Source organism: Ictalurus furcatus, chromosome 11 (assembly GCF_023375685.1).
Source record: "Ictalurus furcatus strain D&B chromosome 11, Billie_1.0, whole genome shotgun sequence".
Taxonomy (NCBI): Eukaryota; Metazoa; Chordata; class Actinopteri; order Siluriformes; family Ictaluridae; genus Ictalurus; species Ictalurus furcatus.
In genome coordinates, this window is record NC_071265.1 from 11257046 (window position 1) to 11283344 (window position 26299).

The following is a 26299-nucleotide window of genomic DNA, read 5'->3' on the forward strand; positions in this document are numbered from 1 at the left end:
TAGCTAAAATCATCAGCTAGCTAACAACAATCTGTTTTGTTTTTAATCTAATATTACTGGTTAGCTAGTCCGGTTATGTGTTTTCTCACTCATTATAGCACTAAACATTGACTTCATAATTTATTGATAGCTAGCGATGTGAAATGGAGTTACTCAAATTTCATGAAAGACTTCTGAAACCCTCAACAAAGTTAGCTTTGTTGACAACTAGACAACAGACAACTAACTACAAAGATGGTGCTAATGTTAGTATTTTAAGAATGGAACCTTGACTCCCATGAACATGGAGAAGACACCCGTAGCTAATATTAACTATAAAATGCTTCCTCGGGTCAAGACCAAGCTATCTACCAAATAAATTACAAGAGGCACTCTTTAAGTGATCGTGTAATGTGCATTTGTGTACCACATATACACTGAGCAGCAAAATGATCCATCCACTCTAGCCAAAGAAACTTATGTTCAGAATAAAAGCAAGTTGTAGCTGAGGTAAAGGTATTCCATGATGCTTTTGCAGACTACTCCATCTAGTTTATATCTGTCTGCTGTCAATAAAATGTCTCTCATTCTGGCCACTTCAACACTATACCCAGGCACTCTAAATCTTGTCTATCATCAGAAGAAACAACAGTAAAGACAGTCCTGTGGTCAGTGCCAGGGACACAGAGGACACGCCCGCACACAAGAGCTCCCATCTAACCTCTCTCGTCCGCATAACTGCAACATGACTAATAATTTGTTCATACAAGTGCATCTAAACAAGACTTTTATCCCATGTACACCCTACGCATATTTTGCATTCACTCGGTATACACCTATTATATTTTGTACCATTTTAAGTTCAAGGTCAGTGAACGAGAGAGAGATCACAGCCACCATTCCCGACTTTACTCGAACTATTACTGGACCGGTGTGAAACATTTATCTAAGCCTCTGCTTTTTCTTTTGTGTTTTTCCTTTATCTATCCTGTGATAACATGGTTACAAAGCTGATAGGAGGTAATCTGTAACACGCAAGTGGCTGGCTTAAGGGAGCAGATGGGAGGACCCATGACTGATGTCTAGCAAGTCTCCGGTGGGGGACACACTCAACCCTGCACGACCGCTGATCTCATTTACCCCCCCCCCCCCATACTGGCTTTCACAGCTCAGCTTTTTGGATTTGGAATAATCCTACTTGGCTTCCTCGGGCTCGATCATGCCACGCTGTCTAATAATAAAGCAGTCAGGGATTCTTTAAAAACAAAATAGTCTCCATATTTGGACATTAAGCTGTTGTGACACAGTTGTGATGTCACCATTATAAAAGTATTTATGTATCACCGTCATTAGAGTATCCAGTGGCTTGACCCTATGTCTATAAGAGCAGCCATTACTGCGATCCGTAACAGCATTAATAGGATTAGAAGCGTTTGTTACTGACTGTTGGGATGCAAGTATATCCTTATAAAAATTTGAAACAGAAAGAGATGACTGATATATTTTTCAGTCCTAGCTTAACAGTTTGCTCTGAACATTTCAACAGCAAACCCCACATAGTCAATTTCATTTTCCAATTGGAAAACCTTCACATAGGTTTTAGGGTGAAATTTGTATGCGAGATTATTCAATTACTTTGCTTCAGCAAGCTTTGTAAGAGTGTCTTTGAGTAAGTTTATTGATCATTGTTAACTATCTTCACAGAGGACCTTTACATACGTCTGCCTTAAAGGCACAGTAATACAAACAGCATGTTTAATTCTGAGGAAGGCAGATTGGAAAACAGTCATTTTAAAACGAATATAATGTTTTATAGTAATAGTAATGCAAAACACACCAATCCTAGTGAACCACTGCGGTGGCATTAGACAGTCTTGTCTTAAAGGGACTTTGATAAATTACTGAACCACCGCAATAACCACGCAATTTCCAAACATTAAATTGACCCCTGGTGCTTTTACTAATGACAAGAAATACAAGGCAGATACAGTGGTGCTTGCAAGTTTATGAACCCACTACAATGTTCTATATATCAGCATAAATATGACCTGAAACATCAGATTATCCCACAAGTCCACAAGTAGACAAAGAGAACCCAATTAAATAAACGAGGCAAAAATATTATACTCCATCATATACGAGGAAAATTATCCAGTATTACAGATCCGTTACTGGCAAAAGTATGTGAACCTTTGTTTTCAGTATCTGTGTGACCCGCTTGTGCAGCAATAACTGCATGAAACATTTCTAGTAACTGGTGATCAGTCCTGTACATCGGCTTGGAGGAATTTTGGCCCGTTCCTCAGTACAGAACAGCTTCAACTCTGGGATGTTGTTGGGTTTCCTTACATGAACTGCTTGCTTCAGGTCCTTCTATAACATTTCTACTAGATGTGAAAATCTGATAATGTTTGAGGTTACATTTATGCAGAAATATAGAAGAAGAAAAATATCTACTTTCAAGCAGCACTGCATACGTACTGTTCATATACACTTAGTTTTTCACTGCATTATGCAAACATTCATATTCTGTACTGCTGCTATTTAATTCACCTGCTCCTCATATTGTAAGTATTATTTCTTTCAGTATGCTTAATGTTTGTATAAGGGTAAAATCCTTACATGAAAATCTGTACATTTACATGGACAATATTCCGATATTAACCCGATTAAGACGATACTCTGATTAGGAAACTAGCATGTAAACAGTGATTATTGATGACCTTAATCCGATTAAAGTCATACTCGAAGTAAACACAAATGGAATTAAGACGTGGAGTATTCCTATTTTAGTCGCATTATCGAAGCGCATCACAGACATGTACACACCTTAATCACACTATTAACATCATGTGAGAGTTTTCACCGCATATTGCGACAGGACACGTACACACACGGCAGTGCTCAACCATTTGACGGCAAACAGGAGAACATGGCTCTCTTAGTAGTAGGCGAAATACAGGTATTTCGGCTAGTATATAGTAGGCAACTATGCGGTTTCAGACGCAGCTCAGGCCTTCAAGCAGTCGTCTATTTGCACATATAGCATGACAAATAATTAACCGCACCTGAAGCTTTCGTAAAAATAAAAAATGAAACACCCAAATCTGTATACGGTACCATAACGAAGACCAACTGTATGTTGATACATGAAATTCTTCAGGGAACGTCGGACGGCGTGGCGTGGGGATGTACTTCTGGGTGCCGTTAATCGATCTATGTTCTATAACATGTAAAACGGGAACATGAAAGGAATACTCTAAAAGCGACTCATGTAAACACCTTAATCACAATATTGTCTTATTCAGAAAAAGGTCATTAATTAGATTACTGCTGTCCATGTAAATGTAGTCAATAATTCTGACTCTAAACATCCTTAACAACATAATGCACTCGCATATATTACACAGTAATATATAAACTATTGATTTTAAAAGAAGACCATTGAGTGTTTTCCCTCGGGGGATGTATTCTTCTACAGAGCTCATTTTCTGCTGTTTGATCTCTTAAAGACTAGAAAGAGCCACTTTCAACATTTTACTGCTTCATTCCATTCATTACATTACAGCCGTTCTCGGATTAGTCATTTGTATCCTCGTGTGGCACAAACTGGCCTTGGTCCAAGTTTTTCCTTTATTCGGCGTCTCAAATAAAAGAGAAAGCTTGCACACGCTGGCTATTATCTCTCCACCGGATCAGTGCTATGCACCTGTTATAAAGTTTGCATATTACAGCTACTAATACTTTAAACAAATATATTTAAAAAAGCATTAAACTGTTTTAAATATAGATACATGATTTCGTCCCCTTTGGACGAAATCCAGAGAAGAAAAATATCCTTACTAGATCCTTACATTGTGTGTATATTTGACTCATTTTAGCTGAGAGAAAATGAGATGACTTAAAATGAATATGGGTCATCACTCTTGCATTGCATGTTATTCTGATTTACATTGATGTGCATAAGTATATGACTTTTTTAACAACCTGGAATATACTGGGATTAGATGTATAATATAATGGGATTAGATGTTTAATATAATATGGATGGGAGGGGTATCAATAGAATATATTTTGCAAAATTCTTTACAAATAAAGTGGATTCGATATATTTTGCAAAATTATTTACGAAATTAAAAAAAACATAAAAGTTGCAAATGTATAAGTATTCAACCCTAGTGCTATGAAACCACTAAATTAGTTTGGGTGCAACTGTTTAGTATCAGAAGTCACATAACCTGTTCTCAAAATAAATACACCTGCTCCTGGAAACAATGTGGCATAAAAATGATTGTCTAGAGGAGGGAGAGAGAAAGAAAAAGTCAGTGACCTGGTGGGAGAATAATTTTTAAACTGTGTTCCGTTACAGTTACAAATTACTTCATAAAAATATCAGTAACATAATCCATGTATCACAATATGAAAGTAATGTAATCTGATTATTTTTGGATTACTTCAATCTGATTATTTCTGGATTACTTTTAATAACATTCAAAACAGTGTTACTATGAATGCAGACTTTAATACACTGAAAGAGACACACTATTAGCATCACAAATATATAAAAATAAAAATGGTTTCGCTCTGCGCATGGTTTACATTTTTTCCCAACATTATTTTGAATGTCCATGGAAAAAATTTAATATTAGATGCCACAAGTGTACCCTCTGCTATCATTTACACATTTGAATGGCCATGTAATACGAAGCAATGTGATAACATGAAATTAAAAATTACCTTATATGGCCATGGGCATTGTTTCGACTCAGGACAGCTGTCATTTGCGGTTATCGTCAAGCAACTGCTTGATACCGCACACAACAGCGCTTCACCTTCACGCGTTCGCAGAGAGTAGGCTAATGGTTGAGAGGCAGGAATTTGGCTAATAGTTGTCACAAGCCTTTTATAAAATCGACCCATTGGTGTGCGAGAACGCGGGAATCACAGAGAGGGGTTAAATCAATGCAAACATGTGCACACATGATGCTGTATTAGACCATAAACATATCATAATGAAACTAAACCCAAAAGACATTTCCTCAAATTTAGAAATCCCGACCGGACACCTTTTTAAGGTCCGAAAAAGAGGACCGGGAAAGAGAGGATGTATGGTCCCCCTAACAAAAGCATTTCAGAGAACAATGTGTTCATTGCTACCAAATTAACTTTGCACAAAATTTATTTACGCATACACCAAGAGGTTGCTCACGTGAGCCACGACTGGCAAGAGGGAACCAGAACTATAATCAAGCATTCCAGGGTACTCTGGATCCACCTCGACCCTAACCAGACTAACGCACTTACTGAAGATGAATGAATGAATGAATGAATGAATGAATTTAAAAGTGTCTAAAATTATTTTTATTTGTCTGCTTGTTCCTGTTTTATTTTTAATTATTTAAAATGTAAACTGTCACTACTTATCTATTGTATATGTCTATTCTTGTGCAGAAAAATACAAAAAACTACAAATAAATAAATAAATAAATAAATAAATAAATTAAAACCAACCTTTAAATCTAAAAACCTCAAGTTATTCAGTGTGAGATCATTTCATTCACATGGTAGAAGCCAGACAGACAGAGTAACAGCAGGAGGGCAGCCACTGAGCATGAGAGCTGGCAGCGCTCGGAGGAAGCACCAATCTCCTGCCAATTGGCTGATTTGGGTCAGTAGGTAATCACACTACTGGATCACAAAGAGCTCAGTCACAGATCATCACTAAAGGCCATGTGAGCCATGAGCACGTTCACAGAGCCAAGGCTGAACAGAGGAGAAGTGGCACAGAGTAACAGAGACACTAAAAAGAATGTTCAACCTTACACACTCACACACACGGGTATATCCCAAGCATTTGACAAAGTCCCTACTATAAAATGTTCAAACAACCTAATGTAGCATATTTAGTATGTAGTGCCTGTTAGCTGATTTGCAAGATATTTCTGCACATAAGTCTATACACTAACTAAGATGCTCAACAACTCTTATTTCATTATACAATCTTTTCAACCTTGCATTTGTAAAAGAACACAAACTGCCCACAGCTATTTCTCAGTTTTAGAGCTGCTGTATGAATTAACACTATTACACAGTGTGATATCCACAGAGACGAGTGTTTTTTTTGTCCCTCAGTGAGTTGAATTTTTTTTGTTTGTAGGACACGTCGTCACTTGAAGGACATTCAAAGCCTCTTAAGCTGAGCACTTAATCAGGTTAATACACCTGTCCATTCACAGTGAAGTTCTCAGATAGACAGTAAAGCCAAATAAACCTTATTTTGCAATTCCCTATACTGTACTTGAGTTGTTGAGGCTCTTTGGTTGTGTGGGAACTTTTTTTTTTAACTGTGCATTCAGACATTGTATAACCTGACCATGCTTGTACGCCTGTATTCATGCTCCACTGTCAGACTGTGCCGTAACCTGCTTTGGATGCTTGCATGGATCGTTTCGACAAAGACATAAGTTTGGAGATGAACAATGAGCATTGCTACATTGCTTGTAAGTCTGCTTTGCCCTATTTGCAAAAATACATGCTATTACATTTGTACAAATCTGGCTAATCTGGCTTTTAAAGCTTTAAATGGCTTAGCGTCTGTTCCTCACTGAATGTCTTCCTCTCTGTGCCTCAACACGTGACCTGAGATCTGCTAATGTCGGCCTTGTAGAAACAACCGCTGTAAAACACCAACAAAGTGATGCTTCAAAACTGTATAACTTATTACCACAGGCAAGCTAGGTACACCCTTGTAAAAACCATCTAAATACGTTTATCTTTAATTTGGCATTTAATTGAAAATACTTCCTCCATTTTATTCCTATAGTTTAAAATTCTTTAAAAAAAATTATTCTTACCTTTCATTTTATTCTATAAACACTCCGTGGCAAATAGGAACACATGCACACCTGCACATTCATGCAATTATCTAATCCAATCCAGCCAATCATGTGGCAGCAACGCAAAGCATAAAATCATGTAAAGTCAAGAGCTTCAATTAATGTCCACATCAAAAAAAAACAAAAAAATACATTAGTGTTGGGGAAAATGTGATCTCAGGGACTTTGACCATGGCATGTTTGTTCCAGAAACTGTTGCTATCCTGAGAGTATCACGCACAACAGTCTATAGAATTTACACAGAATGGTGTGCAAAAAATACAACTCAAAAACATCCAGTAAGCAGCATTTCTGCAAGAGCAGCATTTCTGCACACAACTTGTTGATGAAGACAGTCATGTCCAGACAGGATAAGAAGACTAAAGTGACTCAAATAGCCACTTGGTACAACCATGGTGAGCAGAAAAGCATCTCAGAAAGCACAACATGGTCTACAACAGCAGAAAACCACATCAAGTTCTGCTTCGGTCAGCCAGGAACAGGAATCTGAGCCTACAGTGGACACAATATCAATGAAACTGAACAGCTGAAGATTGGAAATATGGAAAAACTCCTAATAAAGTGGCTGGTTAGTGTATATAAATCATTTTATTCTACTGTATATTTGTGTACTTGCCAGTCTCGTTACACTTCTACTTGAACTATCATTTTATGCATGTACATTCTATTACATTACTTTTTTATCATTTAAATTATACTACTTGTGTGTACAGCACTTTGGACTACCACATGTATGAAAAGCGCTCTATGAATCAACAGTATTCTTATTAATTCTACAGCTGAATATGTTACCAATAGAGATCTTTGTGAACATTACTGAACAATGTGACTGGGGGCAAAAATTAACCTGGTAGCTTGATACATGCAAGAAAATGGTGAGGTGGACACACTGTTCATTTCTTCTGCACCAATCATGCCGCTGGAAAAAAGTGTCAGATAAGTAATGACAAATGACTTGGTCTAACCTTGGATTTTACCACCGCTTGATCTAGAGAAATCTGTTTGCGTTTTGGCTGGTGTCACGATGTCAGGACACTATGATCTTAATGTTATTCTAGACTTATCTTGCTCAAACTCTTTAGGAAGAGACTTCATGATCCTATTTGTCCTTTAAAAATGTGCAACTTATGATAGCAAGACTTGGCAAGAATAACAAAACATTCCAAAGAAGCCAGTGGAAAGACATGTGACTTAGAGTCAAGGAAAGGGACACAGCATAAACACTTGGTTGATAAAGTCAAAGCAATAAGTGTCACAAGGGAAGAAGAAGAAAAGCTTTTTAGGCTGTTTACTGATGGGGGAAACTAGGACAAAACATCTTTCGTGGAACATTTTATTGACGCTAGCTCAGCTAAACCTTTATGCTTCCTTTCCCGTCTGGCTTCTCAGTGAAAATTTGACTACTTCTGAGCACCAAATAGTGAAAATATTACAAGCAGAATAAATAGATCTCTACGTACTTCACTTTAACATTTGGGGCATCTTTTAAAACTACGTATATTGTCCCAGTAGAATCACTAACTAAGACATGACCTCTAGCACTTGGAACAGAAAGTACCATGCTGCTACTTTTTTCTCTCCGACGGATCATGGGAATGGGCTTCAGGCCAAAGCAATCACAAATGTACAATTTTTGAGACAATGAGAGATGAAGGAGATCTTGAAAGAATGCTCTTCTGTGGAAGCCATAAACTGTGCAACCCTCATAATCTGATGGATCACACAGATAAAACCTGAATCAAGTACATTGCAGTCTACATTAGGAGTCACACGGTTCGTGCAGCTTTTGAGCGGACACTGTCTAGATGCTAAATACTAGCTTCACCAGTACAACAAGTTGTTTATGTGAAGGTCCATTCTCCCGTAAACACGCTGAAACAAACTTACACAAACATGGTTTTATTTTCCCAGCAAAGCTTGTGCCATTTCTCACTATGCTATTCACACATACCACAGGTACTGCTGGATTCTTGATTCTGATTGGTCACGATGTCTTGATTAAATTTCTATAACAACGACAACAACAACAACATGGTTCTGACAATGGACCGCCCAAATAAAAAAAACAACTTGTGTACATGTAGATTTAGTGAAGCTTTCTGTGGAATGTTTAATTAGCATTAATCAAGTCTTCAGTCTCAGTGCTTTGTAGCAGTCAGAGGTAAAAATAGAACCATGTTTTCTGACACTGGAAATTCTTCAGCATTTTGTGGTTTCTTGGTAACATGACAAGCTTTTTTTTTCTTCGTCTATTTAACTTCGAGAGAAAAATGACTGATGACTGTTATGTTATTTCTAGCTGTTTAAATGTAAGTATTAACAGGAATTAAATTGTTTTGATGTTCCACAACATTAAATGGACAAAATGGATGACGTGTCATTCTTCACTAAATAACAAATTGTTACTGTTGTCAAATTGTTGTGTAAAAGGAATAAAACACTTCACTGTTACAAGAAAATAAAGCAATCCATAGTTGATCAATTTCCCATAACAGCACTCTCTCTAAATGTTTTTTGTTGTTGTTGTTACTTATAGACTAGGTAAGCACCAATTGCATTTTCTTATTTTCAATTAAGATTATCACTGGTCACCTGAAATCGAATCAATACTGACATTAACTGTCCACTCTGCAAGTCTCTGTTGTTAAGATATGTAAAATGTCTCACTTTGTGTCCTCCCCCCCATGTACATGATCTGTGTTGTGTCAGGATCACTCACTGTGTGAGTCAGCATCACACATGTTCATAGCATAAAATGTTCATAACACGTTCATAGTACTCCATTCAAAATAAGCCCCATAGATGTCACTCCCACCGAGGTTCAGAGGGTCATTGTGGAACACATAGTGAAAAGTGAGGGCACTACAGCACAAGCTCAGGTATCATCAAAGCTCAGAAACTTCACCGGGAAACATCCATGTCCAAGTGGGTGGCTCTGGCTCAGGTGGTAGAGCGGGCTGTCTACTAATCGTACGGTTGGCGGTTCGATTCCCAGCCCATGTGACTCCACATACTGAAGTGTCCTTGGGTAAGACTCTGAACCCCAAGTTGCTCCCGATGACAAGCTAGTGCCTTGCATGGCAGCTCTGCTACCATTGGTGTGTGTGTGTGAATGGGTGAATGAGACACAGTGTAAAGCGCTTTGGATAAAAGCGCTATATAAATGCAGACCAAAATGTCAGTGGATCAAATCAAAAAATATGTTCTGAAGGTTTCAAGCTGATATAAGCCCCGATACTGAACAGATTTGTGTGTTCCTAAGAAATATGCTTAGTTCTAGCAAAATCCATCATTCAGTGTACCAAATAGGTAAATCCAGGGCATATCTTTAGTCAAAAACATCCACTGGAGTCTCAGCATAGATAAATATACCACAGAAAGCAATGTTTGATGACGTTTAGTAACTCATGCTTAATCAGACAAGTACATTTTACATGTCAGCAGCCTTAATGCACAGATGATTCGAAAAAACAAAAATAAATAAGTACCTGGTAATAAGATTCACGTGCGACTCCCTCCCATCTCCAATAACATTATGTTGCTAAATTACTAAGCTGTTAACATTGAGCAGCAATTAATGACCTACAAAATAGATCAGTACTGGACCATTTAGACATGCTATATTGCAATTAGATTATTACATATTGCTGCTGTAATATACAGATGAGAATTTTTAAAAACCAGTATAAAAAGGTTCTTAGTAAGGTGTTGGGCCACCAAGATGCCAAAACAGTTTTAATACTCCATGACATTGATTCTACAAAGCTCTGGAACTGTACTGGAGGAATAAACACCATTCTTCTAAAAGATATTCCCACAGTTGGTGTTTTGATGAAGGTGGTGGTGAGCTCTGTCTAACACATTGCTCCAACCCCCCGCTTACAGGTGTTCAAATGAGTTAAGATCTGATGACTATAAAGATTAGACCATGTGATTCCCAACATTTTTATCCTTTATCCATTTTAACCACTCAGTGACCCCTCGTGTTTTACGGATATAGGCGGGACTTCTTAGAAAAGAATACTCCCATCAGGATAGAAATGATACATCCAATGCTGTATTTCTTTGCTGTGGGTGAAGAGGACTTAAACCATGCCAGCAAAAAAATAACACCAGTTTTTCCCTTTAATCCGTCATCCATCTGTACTTCGCTGTAAATAAAAACCCACTGTAGAAGGGAGAGGGGTAGGGGTGTCGGCTGGGTAAAAACTGGATTAAAAATTTGCATTAATTTGACCATGTGACTGCCAAACACACTCAGCTAGAGTGTCAGGATGATCACGGCAAAAAACCACCCCACCCAAAAAAAAAACAAAAAAAACAAACAAACAAAAAAAACACCACACAAACATTTAGAGATGTGTCAAGTATCACAAACACAATATGTTGCAATTACAATTTACAAATTCTATTTGATGCAGCTGTCAGATGACTACCATATGACCATATTTTCCTTTTACCCAGCCTTTCATAATTAAGTTCAAAAGTCAGAGTCTCACGAAGTTAACAAGGAAGCCAACACTGTAGAAACTTTCTTTAACACGCCAATAAAGTCAGCAAAAAGGGCAATTTGCATTCTCTATAGAATCCAGAACACTTTGCTCATCTATTTAATAACCCATTATTGCTCTCAGCCGCTTTTCTCAATCCCATTTTCTCCTTTGTTTTGTGTAACAGAAACAATTTCTATTAGTGGTGCATTTTAAGAAGCCTTTAAATCAATTCAAAGATCAGATTTGTGGAAACTCACCAGCTACAGTTAGGCAGCTGTTAACAACAGCCAGCACAAATTGTTAACCTTTATGTGCAGATTTCTACAAATTATTGCCCAAGTAATAAAATACCCCAAGAAAATATACAGCTTTGACTGAAATCATTTGCAATTCTCTAACAATTTGATTTGTAGCACTATCGGAGATCGAAAACTTTAAAACAGTATGCGTGAATGCTGCAAATGAGTTGCTGCTTTTTTTTTTTTTTTTTTTAATCACATAAGAGTCAATAAGTGTAGTGGTCATCATTATTCCAAACAAACACACAAGACCAAATACCTAAAAGACTCTGAGCACTGTGACCAGCTCACTCTATCAAATGCAGCTGGTCCGAGTATCATGGTTATTGCTTTTATGGTTTACATGCTTATTTTATTCATATACTGTAATGGTGGATCTGGACACATACAGTGCCCCCCACTAATATTGGCACCCTTGGTAAATATGAGCAAAGAAGGCTGTGAAAAACTGTCTTTATTGTTAAACCTATTGAGCTTTTGTTTAAAAATTCACAAACATACTCTGCGCTCATGGATATCAAACAATTGCAAACACAACACAGGTTTATCCAATATACATATCAATACTTTGTGCTGCCTCCCTTTGCCAAGATAACAGCTCTGAGTCTTCTCCTATGATGCCTGATGAGGTTGGAGTATACATGGCAAGGGATACGAGGTCATTCCTCCATACAGAATCTCTCCAGATCCTTCAAATTTCGAGGTCCACACTGGTGGACTTTCCTCTTCAGTTCACCCCACAGGTTTTCTATGGGTTTCAAGTCACGGGACTGGGATGGACATGGCAGGGCCTTGATTTTGTGGTCAGTAAACCATTTTTGTGTTGATTTTGATGTATGTTTGGGATCACTGTCCTGCTGGAAGATCCAACCACGGCCCGTTTTAAGCTTTCTGACGGAGGCGGTCAAGTTTTCATTTAATATCTGTTGATATTTGATAGAGTCCCTGATGCCATGTATCCTAACAAAATGTCCAGGTCCTCTGGCAGAAAAACAGCCCCAAAACATTAAAGATCCACCAACATATTTAACCATGGGCATGAGGTACTTTTCCATATGGCTACCTCTCTGTGCACCAAAACCACCTCTGGTGTTTATTGTCAAAAAGCTCTATTTTGGTTTCATCTGACCATAGAACCCAATCCCATTTGAAGTTCCAGTAGTGTCTGGCAAACTGAAGACACTTGAGTTTTATTTTTGGATGAGAGAAGAGGCTTTTTTATTGAAACCATTCCAAACAACTTGTGGTGATGTAGGTGACTTCAGATTGTAGTTTTGGAGACTTTCTGACGCCAACACTCATCTAGCTTCTACAATTCTCCAGCTGTGATCCTTGGAGAATTTTTGGCCACTCGAACCATCCTCTTCACAGTGTAGTGAGACTGTATAGACAAACGTCCAATTCTAGGTTAATTCACAACATTTCCAGTTGACTGGCACTTCTTAATTATTGCCCTGATGGTGGAAATATGTATTTTCAATGCTTGTGCTATTTTCTTATAGACACTTCCCATTTTGTGAAGCTCAACAACCTTTTGCCACACATCACAGCTATATTCCTTGCTCTTACCAAATCTTATGAATGACTAAGGGAATTTGGCCCGTCTGTTACCTCATATTTATACCCCTGTGAAACAGGAAGACATTGTTGAACAATTTCCTGTTCCTAGTCACCCAGGTGTACTAAAGAAAATTTGAATATCAATGGGAATATACTTAAAATATATTTTCCCTCATATGAATTCAAAGGGGTGCCAATAATTGTTGCACACCTATATTTAACAAAGATATTTTTTTTGATAAACCTGTGTGCATTTGCAATTGTTTTATATCCAAGAGAGCGGAGTATTTTTGTGAATTTTTTTAAACAAAAGATCAAAAAGTTATACAATAAAGATAATTTATTAAAATAGCCTTCTTTACTCATATTTACCAAGAGTGCCAATATTAGTGGAGGGCACTGTATAAAGGGTGCAGTTTTAATCACTCATGTTAAATAATTAAGGCTAAATTAGACTTCAATTAAATAATGAAGTCTGAAACTAAATTGCCTGCATGGCAAACTGCAGAACCCAAATGCACAGCTGAACTAGTGACCTTCTCTAAAATAATCTTTACAGAAGCCAGGCTTCAACAGACTTCCTCTTTTATCAACATAACCATAACGTAGAGGAAAGCAACCGCATGACACTGAACTAACTTTGTTTTTCCTTTAATATGGAGTCGGCTGGATTAATCTGTAACCCTTCATACCAAAGGCACAGTGTGATGGTGAGTGGTGACATTTGTGTTCCCGTCATGACAGGAATACAAGTGAGACATTGTAGGTTGTAGGACCGTTTGATCGGTCCGCATGAAAAATGTTCTTTTCTAAAGATACATGTTAATATATATTAAATATAATAATATACATGTATATATTAAACTGAGATTATTCATGTGTACTAAGGATTAAGGTTAGATGTGGGTATAAATGAGGCTAAGATTAAGATGAGCACTTGATTCAAAGAGATCAAAGCCACAGTGTATAGGATTTTTCATCAAAAAATTTTCAAAAAGCATATGATTATCGAGTCAGGGAACATTATAATAAGATGTTCCCGAGCTTCTGTGATTCACTCGGACAATCCTGTATTAGTAATTCACAGTCAGAGCTGTATTAGGGTGTGTGTTCAGAATTGCCAGAAAATTTGCATGCATGCATCAGCTCTGATATATCAATCATCATCATGCCCCAACTTCAGGCACGAAAGAAGTGCGCTGACTGGAAAGAGCAACAACCAATAGGGTATACTACACTGTAAGAAAAATAAAAGGATTCAGGACTGGTAGCGTACAAATTTTACCCTGCTAAACTGGTTCTCTAATTTGGTGGGATGCTAATGAACGGCAGATATAATCAGATGATTCAGCATTGCTGTGTAGTTTGTACTGACAGTTGATGAGCTAAAGAACCGAGAGCAAGTCAGACTAATGGAAGCTGTTGGTACATTTCCCTGGAGTTTTAGAAATGTAGCCGTGTCTAACAGCCCCTGGTCTGTCTCAGGGAAAGCCCCTACATTCAGCCCATGGCCCAGTGAGAGATAACCAAGGAGCAACCCTTCTTCATTCAACCAGAGTATAAGTTTTCCCTTCAACTTATATTTTTAGCTAGCTACCTAACAATAGCCGACCTTGACTGATAATGAGTCTTTATTGATCACAAACATTACCGTGAAATTATTTTCTTCACATACCTCAGCATGTCAGGAAGCTGGGGTCAGAGCGCAGCCATGACACAGCATAGGTTAAGGGCCTTGATCAAGGGCCCAACAGTGGCAGCTTGGTAGTGCTGGGGTTTGAACCCCCGACCTTCCGATCAGTAACTAGGAGCCTGGAAGTGCTTTGGCTTGAACCCCCAACCTTCTGATCAGCAACTCGGAGCCACCACTGCCTTGGCACTGATGTAGGCTATGTGCACAGAATGAGTACAGGCACTGCTGATTGATCAGCCAATAATAGCTAAAAGCTCATGTTGAGAAGTTTTGCTTTTTCACTAGGTACTCAATAACTGTGACCGTCACACTCATGTGCACAATATATAATGTTTCATACTCAAAAACACTTCTGTAATAATGAATGAATAGATCGATTGCATCTACACCACATACTACAGTAATAAATATCTGTCTACACCACTGGCATCATACCTATTTAGGTAAACTACTACTTAGTGTGAATTATGCTTTGGTTTGGGACACAGCCTTGAATTCTACTTGAATGTGTGCACCCACGGCCACGATAAGCGCAAATGGCGTCACATTAAGAATTGTCCGTCCATCGGTAGCTTTCAATAGCATTTTCTAACAGAAAGGGTGAGAATCTGACATCCTGTATCTTTCAAAGTTCACTTTTTGGCAGCGAACATCACATTTACTAAACTGTAATCAGATCTCTGATGTGCACTGTTAAACAGAGGGTACAAACAGATTAATGCTGGAAGCAATCTGACAGCTCTGTCAGGGGTTAAATTGTTAATTATTAATTGAGACTGAAGTCCACCTGCTGTTCTGCTGCTGGAAACCGGAGTCTCCAAAAGCACAGAGGCTTTGTGGTCTCGCATAAAGCCTTAACATCAGTCGAACTTATGTCACTATGGTAGCGAATGTGAAAAACCACAGAAATTGCCAATGAATGTCACAATTGGACATCTTAAGTAATCCTGTAAAGATTACTCTGCAGATACTGAAAACTACACAAGGGTAGAAATGCAGAAATTGCAAAAGTGGCATTTAAAAATGCTTCTGAAAGTCATGATGCATGGCTTCTTTTATTGGCAGTGAAAAATTGCAAGAGATGAAAGATTTGAAACTGTGACAGAATCTAAATCACACGATCATCAAAAAAAAAAAGACAAGCATTAAAGAGCCAGAGAGCCTGGAGCTAAATGGTACAGGCCTGCTAGCACTGAGCCAAAGCTAATGGGATTATCACACTGCTCTATCGTTCACTGCAAGAACATTGCCCCTGTCAGCTACACAAAATCCCATTAACACTACCTTTCTCTGCCGTAACACGGGTTCGGGAAGAGCGTTCAAACAGCCGAAGAGGCCGATGCTGAGCTAGTAGTGAGAGTCCTGGATGCACAAGTCATCAGATACATACCGATACTGATACTTCAACATGGCTCTTGATTAGAGAAGTGAAAGCACTTCAAAGCTACGAACAATGATTTGCAAAATCTGTTTCACTCCACCTTAAATTGGTGGAACATTCCTGCCAGGTTTCAAATTGTTTCAGATTTTTTTTCCACCAAATACGATTACTAAAATAGTTGAGGCTTCCATGCCACTGTTAGCAAATCAGGCAGTGCTTTAAATACTTCTACGTGACTGACTGTTTGCGCTGTTTACAAAAGGCTTGGTGGAAAATTCTAACCAATAGAAGTAGCAGAATAAACTAAACCTTGACTCATTAAGAAATGAAAGACATCCATGCAAAAAAAACACAAAGAAAAACAGTCACACAGAAATGTGCAGTACTGAAACAGATGACTGCTCCCCGCCACAAATCCCCCCCAAAAAAGATGTGGCGCCACTACTAGCTAAGCTTCATTTGCATTCACCAAATTCTTTGCCCAAACATGGGCCATTTATGCTTTAAGAGACTAGGAGACGTGTGTTTTCCTGAAAGGAATGATAGGTATTATTTCTACTCTGTCCAAACACATTAAGCCTTAACCTCCCCAAAAAGTACTGATACTATTCTCTGGCACTTCAACTGCAAAGACCAAACAAGGCCTTGTTGACGGGAAACGTTGGGGTACAGCCGAGATGGGCAAACAAGCTGAATCCAGTATGCAAAAACACTGGGCACCTACACTGTTTCCTCCCAGACAGCAGCTATAATAAACAGTGATCTGAAGATGGTCTGAGCTGACAGAAAAAGTTGAATAAAAATGGCACATACACAAGTATAATGAGGAAAGAAGCATGCTCAGATAAAAGTAGAAAACAAATGAAAAGCAGGGGGGGATGGGGGGGGGGGGGGATCAGTATAACTTCATGAAAAGGAGCTAGTCTGAAAAACTAGTGAAGATCTACAGATGCATTGAACCTTTTTTTAGTACAATGTAGATTTTAAAAATTAAAATAAAATAAATGAGGACAGCCAAATGTGACATTATTTTATTAGTGAATGTCAGTCATCCTAATGTGATTCAGATGGAAATAATAATCCTATATGACCTACTTGACGACTGGAATCAGTAGATCAAACGGATCAATGGATCCAAAATATCAAATCCAATCTGATACTGACCCAGTGTTTTAGATCATACTCAGCCTCAGATTGGTACATTGGTGCCTAATGTCTATGTAGAGTTGTAAATTGGAGGAAGATTTGGGGTTTAATCTTGAAGACATTTCTCTGCTCAACGGTTCTGAATGTCTCAAAATTATAAATAAATCAATAAATAATCCAGCAGCCTATTACTAGCATAGATGAAAGTAACAAACTACTTTAACTGTACTTAAGTCTGGTTTTTAAGCATTCGTACTTTGAGTTTTTCCTACCTCTGACTTACTCTATTTCAGAAGAAAAATCTCTATGTTCTACTTGTTACATTTTTATCAGTAAATATCTCTAAAATTATATACGTGTAAAGTCCTACACTGACTTTTTAGCATCAGACAGCTTCAATGAGCTTTATATAAATTCTTACCAACTAAACTTTACCAGATGTGCCAGCAAGCCTGTTAATCTGTACAGTTTGTATTGAGACACATAGATATTAGCATTCAACTGGTTTATATTCAGTTAATATCATGCTAGCTAACAGGATTTTTTTTTTTTTTTTTTTGGAGAAAGGGATGCTAATTTACCATCTGTAACTAAAATCAGTGTCCTATTTGAGGCAGACATCTTTTTTTGGGGGGGGGGGGGATTTTCATGTAGTTTTACTTTCATACTTTAAGTAATTTGGAGAATTGAAACTTTATTACTTTAGCTCTAGGGAAGAATGTGAAGCTGTAACTTCCACTCTTTCCAGCCTATTTTATTTAGATGAATAATTGCATTTTTTCTTGAGGGAAGAATTTGTGCACTTTGATCAGACACACTGAAGTACAACGTTTCATTGAAGTAAACAACTCCACATCTCATGATGCGTTCAAGTCACATCGGAAAGATTGTATTTATGAGTTGAATGCACATGAGCACCACCACAAAGGCATAATTATGAGTGGTAAACTTGGGATTAAGAGTTAGGGGCGTGCCAGTAAGAAAACATGGTGGAATCAATGGACGCAACATCTGTAATTGATGGCAAATGTGTTGCAGTTGAATGTTTACTCATCTCAGAAGCTGATTTCAGTTATTACGTGTTTGGCATATGCAGCAAGTTATTATCAGGCTTTTATATTATAACAAGTAAAACAAGCTAACTACCTGCACAAAATATGATATTGTACGATTACAATATAATACGTAACAAAGTTTACAGTGGCTTCATAAATTTATTTTTTTAAACTATAAAAACACCTGATGCGCATTCCATGTTCTTCATGTTCTAGAAGTAGTTAAAAAACCTTGCTGTACTTTTTTGTAGTTAATTAAGAGAAGGTACACCGCCATCTTGCTCCGACCAAGGTGACTTGAACGCACCTGACGTCACTATTACGACTTCCCAACTCATAAATACGAACTTCCAGGAGGACTTGAACGCAGAGTGATACAGTGAAGGGGTGTAGCCTGGGCACCTGGGACAAGCAGACCAACCCCAGGATGTACTGTTAGTTTTTAATTCAAAGCAGAAAAAGAAAAAAATAAAAACTCCTTATTAACTTTCGCAAATATAAAAAGGTTTTCATTTCGCATGCAAGTTTAAAGTTAAAGTAAAGCTAAAGTAATGCCAAAGTACAGCTCAGAAGTTGTCATATAACTCTTCTGCTAGCACAAAACACAGTCATCTCACTGTTAAGATGATAGCTGGACCCAGATATCTTTTGTGCTAGAACAGAACAAATCCAAAATCTTCACCAACGACTTGCTGACTTTTTGGCAAAAGCACAAACACAATGTTCTACTAGCTCATGCACTCATTTGTTTCCATTAGCCTGTATTAATAGACAAGCAAGCTAGCTCACCATATGTTATTACATTACATCAGCTACCACTTTTTAGCCTAGTCATGCTTCCAGGCAACCAAAATATGGGAATGGCCAGCACACTGGAGCTTTTAGTTGCCTGGTGGGCTAGCTAATAAATTTATGATTGCAGTGTTTACAGAAAGGTGACTGCTGCTCTTTTTGATGTGCTCTCTCTCTTAGAACAGACGTATAAAAAAAAAGGACAGGCAATCCAGATGGCCAACTTAAACCATCAATAATAAACCATATCTTTGTATATTTAATGTCTTCAAATTGCCCAGTTCAAAAAAAAAGCACTTCAGTATGAACGTACGTAGCAAAGAGTCCACATACCATAGTCCATTAGTGGCTCTCTGCTTTTCAATAAGTGTACCACTGATCAAAGTAACTAACAGGTGCATTACCACAAATACACATGCATTTGGTTAAAAGGAATGTACACACAAACTCAACTAACAGCAGACCCATAACAGGATCTACAAAAAAACAAAAAAGAAACAGTGACTTGTGCTGGCATCTGAGAAGCAAATGATGAAAAGCGAACACAGAAAATATCATGTATGGTATGGCACAAATGGAAATAGAAGTAGGAAGGAGAGGTATATATGTAGTGTCCAGCATTAAAAATACATACATTAAAGGCACAGCATGCAAATGAGGATGGCAGTCATTTATAGGAACTACTTATTTACTAAATATAGAGAGATTTTTGCCAACCATATTTATAGTATTCCCAGTTTTGAATGGAAACCTTCAAACCTAAAGCACGCACAAATGTGTTTCACTGACAGTATGAAAAAAACATCAAATGTTAAGAGACTATTTATATATATGATTTAAAACACATGAGAAATGAATTAAATACAGCATTCAAAGTTGTCACCGGAAAAGTTTACTTTACAGTAAAAAGAAGGCTGCTATATTTCCGATTACAGTGTACTTAGTTTTTGTCGACTCAGACCAAATGTTTCATTACAGAAAGTAAGAAATATAAAGCAAAGCTAATGAATAATATCAAAGTGCAGAGACGGGCCCTTTTAAACATGTCATTCAGACCTGACATTGTTGAAGGTTATTACACAGTAAGTATACAAAAGAAACCTGACCTATTTTCTATTAGTTGGTGACAAATGTCCACTTTGCCCTGGTCAACCTGATAACAGTCAGAAATGGCATATTAATGCTACCCGTTATACACCATGATGCACTGCTGTTCTAAAGCAGTCAAGGGAGCGCAATCCACTCCAGCTAGTCAATCATACATGCCCAAAGAGATCAACAAGTCTGCTATCTCCATACCACATCACAATGAATGAAACCTGTCCCAGCTTATAGCCCAGCACCCAAACACATCCCCTACTTTCCTACATTAGCAAAGAGACAAAGACAGACAGACACAGAGAGAAAATAACTGAGAAGGTGAGACTGAAATGGAGAAGATGCATACAGAGTTCAGCATAAAGAACTGTTAGGTACTCACAATGTATCCCGTGTGTGTGTGTGCGCGCGTGTGCAGCCTCATGAGCAAGCCTCTCACTATGGCTTTAGTGAGGAGGATCCACAGGCAGGCCCTTATGCTGTTCAAATGACTCATACACAGTCTTCCTCCTGCACTGTGCAGCCACAAGGAGGTAAACATTTCCAAATATGGAGACAAAAATGGGAGAAAAAATTGGGGGGCAAAAAATTGATTCAGCTTGCTCTTGCTGCCTGAATGCCACTCACTGGCCATGCTGGCCAAAGTCACTTGGAAGCCAAATGTGTGGTTCATAGCGTCTGCAATGCTGCCAGGATACAGCTGATAATTGTGCAGGACTATGAGAAAGGCCGTGGCTGCGCCCGAAACTGCATACTTACCTACTATGTAGTAGGAGAAAAGCAATAAAAGCAGTGAAAAGCAGTGGGGTAGTATGTCCGAATTCTCAGTAGGCGAGAAACAGTAATACCCGGATGGCGTACTGCTTCCGGCGAGATTTTGCAGTATGCAACCGAGGCACACTACGCGAGTCAATCAATCCATGATGCAACGGGATTGATGTGGACGAGCTCAGAAAAAAAAAAGAATTAATTTTTAAAAAACACTGAAGACAGCGTGGGCTCTTTTTAAGTATTTAACCTTGGTTAAACAGGACTTGTTTAACAATACCCGAATAAACTGTTAACTTGTTTAAGGTTTTTGTGTTAATGTTGACGTCAAAGGTCACATCACAATGCTAACATGGCGGATGTAGTATGTCCGGGATTGTATTCAAACATACTGATTAGTACGTACTGTTTAAATGGCCGTGCGGTACATCAAACGTAGTACGTACTGTCACAGTACGCGATTTCGGACGCAGCCAGTCTGGTCAGAGCCGAGTACCTCATACAGTGAGGGAAAAAAGTATTTGATCCCCTGCTGATTTTGTATGTTTGCCCACTGACAAAGAAAAGATCAGTCTATAATTTTAATGGTAGATTTATTTGAACAGTGAGAGTCAGAATAACAACAAAAAAATCCAGAAAACGCATGTCAAAAATGTTATAAATTGATTTGCATTTTAATGAGGGAAATATGTATTTGACCCCTCTGCAAAACATGACTTAGTACTTAGTGGCAAAACCCTTGTTGGCAATCACAGAGGTCAGACATTTCTTGTAGTTGGCCACCAGGTTTGCACACATCTCAGGAGGGATTTTGTCCCACTCCTCTTTGCAGATCTTCTCCAAGTCATTAAGGTTTCGAGGCTGACGTTTGGCAACTCGAACCTTCAGCGCCCTCCACAGATTTTCTATGGGATTAAGGTCTGGAGACTGGCTAGGCCACTCCAGGACCTTAATGTGCTTCTTCTTGAGCCACTCCTTTGTTGCCTTGGCCGTGTGTTTTGGGTCATTGTCATGCTGGAATACCCATCCACGACCCATTTTCAATGCCATGGCTGAGGGAAGGAGGTTCTCACCCAAGATTTGACGGTACATGGCCCCGTCCATCGTCCCTTTGATGCGGTGAAGTTGTCCTGTCCCCTTAGCAGAAAAACACCCCCAAAGCATAATGTTTCCACCTCCATGTTTGACGGTGGGGATGGTGTTCTTGGGGTCATAGGCAGCATTCCTCCTCCTCCAAACATGGCGAGTTGAGTTGATGCCAAAGAGCTCCATTTTGGTCTCATCTGACCACAACACTTTCACCCAGTTGTCCTCTGAATCATTCAGATGTTCATTGGCAAACTTCAGACGGGCATGTATATGTGCTTTCTTGAGCAGGGGGACCTTGCGGGCGCTGCAGGATTTCAGTCCTTCACGGCGTAGTGTGTTACCAATTGTTTTCTTGGTGACTATGGTCCCAGCTGCCTTGAGATCATTGACAAGATCCTCCCATGTAGTTCTGGGCTGATTCCTCACTGTTCTCATGATCATTGCAACTCCACGAGGTGAGATCTTGCATGGCGCCCCGGGCCGAGGGAGATTGACAGTTCTTTTGTGTTTCTTCCATTTGCGAATAATCGCACCAACTGTTGTCACCTTCTCACCAAGCTGCTTGGCAATGGTCTTGTAGCCCATTCCAGGCTTGTGTAGGTCTACAATCTTGTCCCTGACATCCTTGGAGAGCTCTTTGGTCTTGGCCATGGTGGAGAGTTTGGAATCTGATTGATTGATTGCTTCTGTGGACAGGTGTCTTTTATACAGGTAACAAGCTGAGATTAGGAGCACTCCCTTTAAGAGTGTGCTCCTAATCTCAGCTCGTTACCTGTATAAAAGACACCTGGGAGCCAGAAATCTTTCTGATTGAGAGGGGGTCAAATACTTATTTCCCTCATTAAAATGCAAATCAATTTATAACATTTTTGGCATGCGTTTTTCTGGATTTTCTTGTTGTTATTCTGTCTCTCACTGTTCAAATAAACCTACCATTAAAATTATAGACTGATCATTTCTTTGTCAGTGGGCAAACGTACAAAATCAGCAGGGGATCAAATACTTCTTTCCCTCACTGTAGCGGTCTTCAAGAAGCATAACGCATGCAAACATGGCATGTAAACACAGACCTAGCCAATCACGCATCCTTGACATAACTGCAAAACCTTGCCATGTGCAGAGGCGCATCTGCCTGAACACATGTCAGACACATGCAGTGTATTGAACCGCCACATTCTCACACCGATCACTTCAACATTCCACAATCCTGTTTGGTTTGGCTGATTCAGCATGAACGTAAAGCTTTGTGCGTGTGTGTGTACTGCAGAAAATCTGAAGGATCTGGCCAACTATGGAAGCTGTTTCCGCCCTCATCAATCAAGCCGAGTGCTCGGCGGACTACAAGCATTCTGTAGTTTTTCATCAGGGCACGAAAATGCTTGGCACCACAAGAAAGGCCAAACATCACAATTTGTGCTTTTTCTGTCTGTGTGTGTATGAAAGAGAAGAGAAATATAGCATGAGCACACCTCTCTACTCTATTTATTACTTCTGTGTCGTTATTATTACGTAGGATTACCTCCATCTCTACACTTATTACGTGCAAAAAGTGGCACATCACAGTCTTTCCGTTTGTCAGTAAGCAAGCAGGCTCACAGAGGAAGTGCAATCTCATAATGGTAAATGGAAACGCTGGCACACCATACAAGATGAACAAGCCGTGGCCGCTTATATAGCAACTTCGATATACAGACGTATAATAAATTAAAGGAAAACCGACAGCCCTGTTACACTTAAAGAGAAAAGGCAGGAAGAGTCATCCGTCCTGTTTGTGCCATGATGAAACATTTCTGTCTTGATGGGAGCGGTTTCTTGCCGGATGACCCCACCCCCGTCCACAGGGCACGAGGAGGCAATGAACGGGTTGATTAGGATGAAAATCATATTCTATGGCTTTCACAGATGCCAGATCTCAACCCAGCTGAACACCGATAGGAGATGTCGAAGCGAAGTATTCTCCAACACCACCATCAAAACATCAGCTGAGAAAAATATCTTATCTAAGAACGGCATTCGTTCCTCCAGTACAGTTCAACAGACTTGTGGAATCAATGCCTGGGTGCACTGAAGCTGTTCTGGTGCCTCAAGACCTTACTAAGATACTTTTTTCACAATTTTTTTCTTTTTCATTTTAATTTGTCACATGACTTATAATTGCATAACTGATCGTGTTCACTGAACTCAATGTAATTTTTTTGAAATTAATAAATATTTCCTTTTTATATTAAATTCTCATTGCACTTGATATGAAGTTACAGATATATCCAATGTGACAGTGGGATTATTTCTCTTCCGTCATTAGAAACTGACTAAATAGTGTTTCACTTTCGAGCAAAGCTAAAATAAGTCTTTCTCGACTGAAACCACAGACGGGGGTTTTCAAAGGTAATAACAACCCATTTGTAGAGAGGTTAAAGAGTGTCGGAGCGAGTGACTTCAGGTGATTAAGGACTTGCAATTACCCACAGCCTAGCACTCCCTTTGAGGAGAGCTGGTCAGGAGAGGCCTTTACACACACTTAGAAACAGAAAACAGATTCAACTATTCGAGTACGGGACAAACATAATGTTTCTAATCCGCAGGCTCGTGTGAGCATGGGTATCAATGCCAAGCAAATGAAAGCCGCTGTAATGCTAAAGAGGCAGACTGTTCTGCCATGCCAGGAAACCTCAAGCGAAATCTAATAAGCATCTAGCGGAGCAGCATCAGAAATCACGGGGTCATATTGATCATCACTTATATAATCATAGAACGCCAGGCACACACGCACACACACACACATTCACACACATTCACACACAGGGGCAATTTAGTGTAGCCAAACCACCTATGTGCATGTTTTTGGGATGTGGGAAGAAACCCATACAAACACAGGAAGAGCATGCGAAACTCCACTCCAGTAACCCGAGCTAAACCAAACACACTACACCAGAAAAATATTAGGAATACTTGTGATTTATGCCATTGTACAACTGCTGTTAAACTGAGATTCAAAGTACGAGATATCCACTTAAATCCATGACTACTGTGGACCAGAGAGGTATACAACATAAGAAAAAAAATACACACCTATAAAAGATGAATGAATTCAGTGGCTCAGGTCTTCAGCAACAATCCTGCACTGTCTTCTGTCTTCTGGACAAGGCCTGATTAGATGCACATGGACACCTGATGGCAGATGAAAGAAAATGTATTAAATTCAATTCGAATGGATCTTTTTTTTTTATTATTTTATTTTCAATCAACAGAATAAGCAAGAAAATACACAATCAAAAGCTAGTTACTGCCACATGTTGCATTTATTCATTGATCTCTGGTGAGCGAGGACTGGGTAATAGCATCAGTGAATAAAAACACAGACACTATTGACTCAGCTGTCAGTTAAAAGTAGCACCAGACACAGAAAGACATGAAGACTTTATTCTAACATATGAACCAAGAACAGAATGGGAGATGAGAAACTTAGCTATTTTCATCGATGAAAACCTCATTTAACGGACAGCTTATCCTTCCCAAGTGATTTCATATATGTAATCTCACAGCACACTTGCCTATGTCAAAGCAGACTGTTCCTTTATTACATCCTTAATCACCTCCTTAGGTACCCTATTTATTTCAATCATCCTACAGCTCATTCCATTTCAGTCGACAGAGCAGGACTCGAGCTTATAACTATTTAACCAAAGAGTACCAAAAAAATATGGTACCAGTAAAATTTAATGGAAAGCACATTATAGGGTTAAACTAGAACTATCCATCCATCCATTTTGTACTGTTTATCCTACACAGGGTCGTGGGGAGCCTGGAGCCTATACCAGAAAACTTGGGCCACAAGGTAGGGGATACCCTGGACAGGGTGACAACCAATGGCAGGTCACAATTACACACACATTTACATACCAGTTCACACACTATGGACATTTTAGAAATGCCAATCAACCTACAACACATGTCTTTGGACTGGGGGAGGAAACCGGAGTACCCGGAGGAAACCCCCGGAGCACTGGGAGAACATGTAAACTCTGGGCACGCATGGCAGGGGCGAAATTC

The 26299-nt window shown here is 39.0% G+C and overlaps 1 protein-coding gene across 5 annotated transcripts in view; it reads right to left on the reverse strand.

The window, feature by feature from the left end:
• The window catches only part of lpp (LIM domain containing preferred translocation partner in lipoma), a 218183-nt gene that overhangs the window by 183369 nt on the left and 8515 nt on the right, over positions 1 to 26299 (reverse strand). For 2 of the 5 annotated variants that reach the window (XM_053636665.1, XM_053636663.1), the window contains exon 2: positions 25319 to 25417. The gene's annotated coding sequence lies outside the window, so the exon portion shown is untranslated. Of the gene's footprint in view, positions 1 to 20774; positions 20910 to 25318; positions 25418 to 26299 lie in introns of those variants that run through there. The other 3 variants (XM_053636666.1, XM_053636664.1, XM_053636667.1) reach the window with 2 other exon arrangements.